The 7,890-nt window shown below is 45.5% G+C and overlaps 1 pseudogene; it reads left to right on the forward strand.

The window, feature by feature from the left end:
* Positions 1–3,767: 3,767 nt before the first annotated feature.
* Positions 3,768–7,890, forward strand: part of LOC119316787 — a 6,276-nt pseudogene continuing 2,153 nt past the window's right edge.

The following is a 7,890-nucleotide window of genomic DNA, read 5'->3' on the forward strand; positions in this document are numbered from 1 at the left end:
GGCCCAAGGCGCTTCCTGATTGTAGGCACGTCCGAGTTCTTAGCTATGGCGCTCGCTTGGATCCCCATCAAACTTTTCCGTGGAAGGAGTGATCGATGCCGCCATCCCCGCAGCCAAATCAGTCTGCGCGCACGCCGTTGATCTGCTCCGGGTCCTCCTTGCGCCGGCGCCTCTGACGCGCCGTTCCGTTCCACCCCGCGGCCGCCTGTTTGGCAAATCCGAGTCACTCTACGAGTACACCTTCGTCTTTATTAGCTGTTCAATCATCTTGCATAATTTGGGAATCTTATTAATCCCCAATCCATTGACTCTTGCTTCCTACCCGTTCAATTTATTCATGTACCAGATTCATGGTGTTTGGATTTAATTGGAAGAAGTGACATGTGTCTTTCAATGTGCAATCAGTTGGACAAAACAACGAAGAACACTTCATTTTTGTTGTTGCAACAAATTATAGGCTACCGCACGCATATGTTCACCTTCCTCAAACTAGATGATGAATGATGCCTGAGCCAGTCATGTCGCTCATCTTGATCTGCCATCTCCATTTTCTCAGTCAGGTTGGATGTAGATCTACATAACTATATTTCGTGAAATTTTATTCTTCGTCATGTGTCGTTTGCAGGCAGGCCAGTGCTACAGATGGATCCAATTAAATTTACTTGGCATGTTCTCCACATTTCCAACTGATGGTTTTATGAAATATGGCGCTGGAGCATATCATTAATTTCCTTTTGTTCGGTCATATGAATTCTTATGATGAGATTGGATTCTTTATAGACAGGAATCAGTGACAAACATGGTTGAATGAAAATATCACGTATGTGCTACTACTGGTATTTTTCAGTTGAATTTCTTTCCTCAATTTGTGAAGATCTGCAACATTTAACACGTGTTTTTCTTAGTTATGGTTGTTTGGACCAATTCAATATTTAGTAGTCCCTACTCAAGGAACTATTATTCCCTTGAATAAGAACCATCGTTTTCGCCAGATAAGAATGGACGAGGTTAGTCGGTGCGACCCCTTTTCAGTTTTGTCAAATGTACGTCTTTATAATTGTCACCTTAGCTAACCCTTTTGTTCTATTTTTTTTAGAAAAGGAGGAAGACCTCCGGCCTCTGCATCTGGGCGATGCATACAGCCACTTTATTAATTATTCTCAAAAGACCTTACAAAGAAATACAACAGTAAGTCTGAAGCCACCGTCTAGGTAACATCTGTTGTTACTCCTATTCATTTGATGAAGGGGTGCTGATAGTCTGGGCCTAATACCAAACAAACCTCGCAGCCAAATCTAACATCTAAGACCTGAGTTCCCATCCAAGACGCCTGTCGGGTATGGGTCACCCACCGGTCCGGCGCACTCCTCAACCAGGACGCCTGCCGGGTATGAGGTCGCCGCAGCCACCTGCCACCAATCCATCTTCAGAGATGTATTGCTGCATCTACCTTGCCCGGTCTAGCTGCCGTCGACACCACCACGACGCCAGACAACGCCACCATGCTGCGCTCGTCCATCAACACACGCCCAGTAGCGAGACCCCGCTGCTCCATGCCGCCGAGACCTGCCATTGTCGACGAATCAGATGCAACGCCGCTCCTCCTTCGCGAACACCACCTTCTACCACTGGTCCTATCCCCTCCACCTGTAGATCCTCTGCACTCCCAACCGAGCCCCAGTGCCCCTGACGACACCTCCAGGAAGGTCACGACGCAAAAAGCGCCGCTGCCGCCAGATCCGAAAAGGATTGAAGGTTTTCACCCGGCCAGGGATCGGGGTGGGTAGATTGGGCCCTCAGCTGCGCCTTCATGAAGGAAAGCGGCGCCCATGAGCGTCGCCGCCGCCGGGCCGGCTAGACTGGCCAAGGTTTCCCCCGGACCCAAAGTACACCACCAGGGCTCACCACCACCGGAGCCTGCAGCCGCAAACCACCGGGACAACGACAGAGGTAGCAGGAGAAAGAGGAACCTCCAGATCTGACGCAACGGAGAACCGCGCCATGGCCGGACTCCACCAGCGACCCACCACCCGCGCAGCCGAGTACGCTGGCCAGCATCGCCTGCAGACGTCTCCAGCCGCCGGACGCTGCCGCCTCGCCGATACGGCCGCCGCCCAAGGATCCGTAGGCCACCGACGCGATACTCCAACCCGCAGACCGACGAGATCGATCCGGGCGCCTAGATCCCCGCCGCCACCTTCCCCGGCGTCCGCGCGGGCGTTGCCGGCGGCCGTCTTCGGCGGCGGCGAGGGATGGAAGGGGGATGAGGGGAGGCGCACGGCGATAGATGGGATCGCCCCCGAGTCGCCAGGGGGCTATCTCTTCTAGCGTGTTCAACTAAAAATAGCTAATTGACCTTTTTTATCTTCATATAGCTCTCTCTGTTCCGGCATGTTCAACTAAAACTGTTATATGCATCATCATTCATTGGTTCAATCATCGTTGATAATCTGACAAAAAGTTCACTACTTTGATACTATATGAAAACTTTATGAAACTGACAAGCTAACCTTCTGTATCAATGAGAATTTTAAGCCTCTCATAACCTTTTGAAGGAAAAATGCCTATTGGTGTTCATCTCAAGAGCATACCCCCATGGAGCAGCTTCGGTTTTCCATCTTGCTGATCACCTCTGCCTTAAGAATTCCAATTTGGCCATGCATATATTCTAGCCGTACTAGGAATCATCTTGGACAGTCAACTTATGGTTCTATATTCTTTGGTGATTAAACAATGGCAGCCGTATACAACAGTTTATGTTGCAACTAGAATATACCATCCTATGCTAATTTTAATTAACTTCCATGTATAGGAACATGGAGAGCATGCAGAATCCAGTGGAACTGAAAAACCACTACCATGCCACCACTTACCATCTTAAACTTGATTGTTCAAATCTTTGTTGGTGTTTAATACGGCACATACGTACTACATCTACATGCAGTTTAACATGGTTCCCATACTTCATTAGTTGTGAAGTTAAAGCATCCTGCAACTGGTAAATGAACTTGGTGGGTAATATGGTTCTTACAATTAACCGAATCTATAGGATATATATATATAAATTGAATATAATCCATATTTTACCTTATTAATTATTCTGTGGCTTTCTAGATTATTTAGGTCTTGGTATTTATGGGTTTGCTAAATATTTATCACCATTTCCGCCTTTCTTTTGGTCTATCACACATGTAATCTCGAAGGACTGAATTGGCACCGAGCCAAATTTCTTCCATCATATTAGCCTTCTTGTGGCTTCCACTATGGAATATACTGTATTAACTCTTTATTAGATTATAGGTGCTTGCAGTTGTACACTAACGAGTAACACAACAGTGGAACATTATTCGTGGCTTTATTTGAACGGTCGAGGACGTGTGAAACATTTCTACATTAAAAAGTAGTAGCTCTTGATTTGGGTAATCTTATTTATACATAATACATCTGAAATTAATATTCAAATTCCCGCTGCAACGCGCGGGGAAATCACCTAGTTCTTTTGAGCTTTCGCCCCATTTCCAACACAGTAGCTAACGCTAAGAGAGAGAGAGAAGCAATGAAAAAAATAGCGCGCTACAGCAAAATAGCGCGGGCCTTGAAATAGGCTTTTAGCATGCTATATCATGTTAAAGCATGCTATTAGCGTGCCATTGTACACGATTTATTTAGCGAGACAATTGTCAAAACGCTATAGCGTGCTATTAGTGGTGCTATAGCGCACTATTTTTTAAATTTTAGAGATGCCAGGGGAGAGCAGAGCAAGGTGAATGGCCGGTGTGGAAGAGGAGGTGCAGGTGGTAGAGTCCTGCTTTCTAACGCCGGCCGCGGACACGCCGAGTAAAGCACTCCGGCTATCTCCGCTCGATCTTATGCTAGTCCACGAAGGCTACACCCCACTCGTCCACTTCTACCATTGACGTTCCGGTGACCAAACAGCCACCGGCGACTTCTTCGACGTGAGCCGGCGTTGAGCAAAGCCCTTGTGCCCTTCTACCCCTTGGCCGGCCGCTTCAAGGAGGGCGGGGACGGCATGTTGGAGATCGACTGCAACCGAAAGGGCATGCTCTTCCTCGTGGCTCACTCTCGTCTCACAGTCGATGACTTCATCAACTTCCAGCCATCGCCAAAGAAAAGGAGGCTGTTTGTTCCCCGCATCGACGGCTCAGCCGGCCTCCTGTGCGCCACTCAGATATATATGCCTGGTTCTTTCTTAAGGCTGTGTTGGGACTAGAGGAGAGCCAAGCAAAGGAATGGGAAAAGGTACAGGAAGTGAAGTTGGATGTACAGTACAAATCACTGGTCTCCAAAGTAGAGGAATAAAAAAATATGGTGTGTTCGGATCACAAGAAAAACTTTCTACCCGTTACACATACTAGCCGTTGCACTCCCTTTGCTCTATATATACATACATAAACCACAAGCTTAAGAACAACACACATCACACAGCCGTTCACATCACACAGCCAAACCATTCACACAGCCGTTCCTCACTGCTGAGTTCATTTGAACATCACATTTCCTCATTCAAGCAATACCACACCATTTCTAGTAACAGCCAATGAATCCAAACTACCGTAGGCGATCAGAAAATGAAGATGAATTCGTTTTTCTCATACACACTACATTAGATGGCAGTAGCTCATCCACAAAAATGCCAATACATACATCCATCCTCACAGGATCCACATACATGCATGAAACACTTACCGGCCATGAGGTCCTGTGACGAAGACGATTCCACATGGAGAGAGAGAGAGAGATCTTTCAAGCCTTAGTTCAAAAATTGTGTGAGAAGTGAAATCTTGAAGACAGAACATATGTATCCGTGGAAGAGCAAGTAGGTATATTTCTATACACAATATCAAAGAATGCAAGCAATCGGACGGTGCAAGATATGTTCCAACATAGTGGATCAACGGTCAGTTATTAACTTTGAGTTGTGCTCAATGTGATAACATCACTATCATGCAACTACATACGCTTGCCATCCTTACACCCACATCGCATCTTAAGACAGCAAAAATTTGCATACTTTCAGGTAATACTTATGTTCTATTTTGATATGGTAAATTCATACTACGGAAATTTGATGTGTGCATATCTCTAATTTTAGCATGAAATTTACAGAATTGTCTTGGAGCTATTGACGGCACTCACTTTCCCATGACCATTCCACCTGGACAGCAAGATCCGTATAGAAACAGAAAAGAAGGACTTTGAAAAAATTGCTTGGTCGCATGCGACTTTGATCTAAAGTTCGTGCATGTACATCCTGGTTGGGAGGGGTCTGCTTCAGATGCAATAGTTCTACAAGACTCACTTAAGCATGGTTTTAGTGTACCCCTGGTAAATTCTATCTCGTAGATGCGGGCTATGCAAACACACCTCAATTCATTGCTCCATATAGGGGAACAAGGTCTCATTTGCAAGAACAAGGAAAAGTACAACAGAGGTCACAATCCGCCAAAGAATCGTTCAACCTCCGCCATGCTCAGCTTCGGAATCATGTTGAGAGAATTATCGGTATATTAAAAAAGAGGTATCCCATACTAAAGGCTGCTACGTAATATTATATTGACACTCAGGTTGATATTTCTATGGCTTGTTGTGTGATGCACAATTTCATACGGCTACATGACGGTGACATGTCATTACCGGACAGATGTACAGAGATATAAATTATGAAAGCAATATGGAAGATGTACCGGATGGAGATACCAAATACAATGTTGATGTGCCCTTATTTGACAGCATGCAGCAAGCTGGGAATGACATGCGAGATGCCATGGCAAATGCAATGTGGGCTGACTACAATGCAAGGCGATGAACCATATGTAATAAATGTAAAACAATTTGGTTTGTACTGGAAGTAATTCTAATCAATCAAAAGGATTTGTGATCAAGTTTCATTTAACATTGCATTATTACTAGCACATCTAACCAGGAACACATACACACAAGTCACGTACCCTTTCCTAGCCTAGTACCGTAGCACTACATGATAATTTGGTACCATTAACATTGCATTAGTAGTACTACAAGTGCCTGCAACAACATACAAAAGCCACTTCTGTAACTAAAACAAAAGCCTTCTCCAAGGAGCATATTCCCATAGCTAGTACACTAGGTGTTTTGAATTTTATTTCTTAACCAGCCAAGCCATAATGCATTAGTTGAAACTGAGAGGAAGACTACCCTGTTGTCCTTGTTGTCGGTGAAGAGGTCAGCTGCTTTTCGCATATCTCCCATTTGTAAATCCGGCAACCCCTCAAGTGAAGCAAAATGCATTTTTTGTATGCTACGGGGATCCTCCAATTTCCTCTCCTCGATGGCTTGCAAACCATTCCATCTCTTCTCTTTTGACCTTCAGGTACCTCATGGAAATCATCAATACTAGAATTAATCATCTGTCTTTTCCCCCGCTTAGCACTAGTAAGCTCAGGAGCAGAATGAGATGGTTGAAAATTTCTATGTGTTAGTAGTGCGTCTTGTGATTGAACAACTTCTAGGTCTAATGGATCATCGGTGCAGAACCAATCAGTGCTTCCATTGTCCTCTTCAGTATCAATATGCATGCGCGAATCACCAGGAGAAGGTAGGTTTGGTGTAGGTGAGCAAAAATGCTCCTCCGGACCTTACAACTGCTGCGAATATGATGTAGTGACCTGGGAGAATTTTGTGGCCGTGTTTGCATAATAGTCCATGCCACGACAACTCCTTCCTTGAGTGTGGCTCCCTGCATGGATTATGTCCAAAAGAATCTCACTTAAGATCATTGTACAAGACAAATCGTAAGTCAAGTTGAGGATTTAAAACTCACCATCATATAGAGAAAATAGATCATTATTGTATGGGAATGACTTGTCTTGCCATCGGAGGGCATCTTTGTTCTTACGGGCCTTTAATTCTTCCCAAACACTGTCCCAACCAGTTTTTGATTCATTCTAACACAATCAATTGTAGTTATACAAACATATACTCCATATAAAACTTGTGCCGCAAATCCATATATGTAGGTGATATTTCTGAAGTGTGGCAGCATGGTCTTAGGGACGGCAACGCACCATGGCGCCATGGACAGCACTGCCATGTTCCACTTCCTCCAGACATGGACCGCTTTCTGTAGGGACGGTGACTGGGCTTTGGAGAATCTCCCCTGCCATGACCGCTCCCGCTTGTATGCGAGCGATCCACCTGTAATTCATCCCGATGCCCTCTCTATTTTTTGCCCCAAGATGATCCTAACCCAGACGGTTGTGGTCAACAAGCTTGAGGTTTTCACCCTTCATAAGGACCATCTTTCTACTCATAAGCATATATGCAGCATTGGTGGCATGAGCACATCCGTTGCCCCCAGCACCCATTCGTGGCAGTGCATGTGTGTAGCCCGGAGGCTCACTAGTAGAAAAGGGGGCAATGGTCCAGGCCGGGTCAGCCCATTAGTCCCGGTTCAGTCTAGAACCGGGGCAGATGGGGGCATTGGACCCGGTTCGTGCGGCTAAGGCATTAGTCCCGGTTCACCTGAGCCCTTTAGTCCCGGTTTAAGACACGAACCGGGACTAAAGGGTGCGATGACCTTTAGTCCCGGTTCGTGCCTCAAACCGGGACTAAAGATTAGACCTTTAGTGCCGGTTTGAGGCACGAACCGGGACTAATGGGGTTGAGACCTTTAGTCCCGGTTCGTGCCACGAACCGGTACTGAAGGTCCCATTTTCAAACTCTACCCCCCCCCTCCCCCCATCGCCTTTTCAGTTTTTAAAAAAATAAAAGAAAATGATGGAAATGTCAAAGAAATAAAAGAAAATAAGTTTCCCATGTGATATGTGGTCTAGTTGTTGGGAAAATTTGCAAATGTGAATTTTGACTTTATTTGCAAAATCTCTCTGAAAT

Source organism: Triticum dicoccoides, chromosome 6A (assembly GCF_002162155.2).
Source record: "Triticum dicoccoides isolate Atlit2015 ecotype Zavitan chromosome 6A, WEW_v2.0, whole genome shotgun sequence".
NCBI lineage: Eukaryota > Viridiplantae > Streptophyta > Magnoliopsida > Poales > Poaceae > Triticum > Triticum dicoccoides.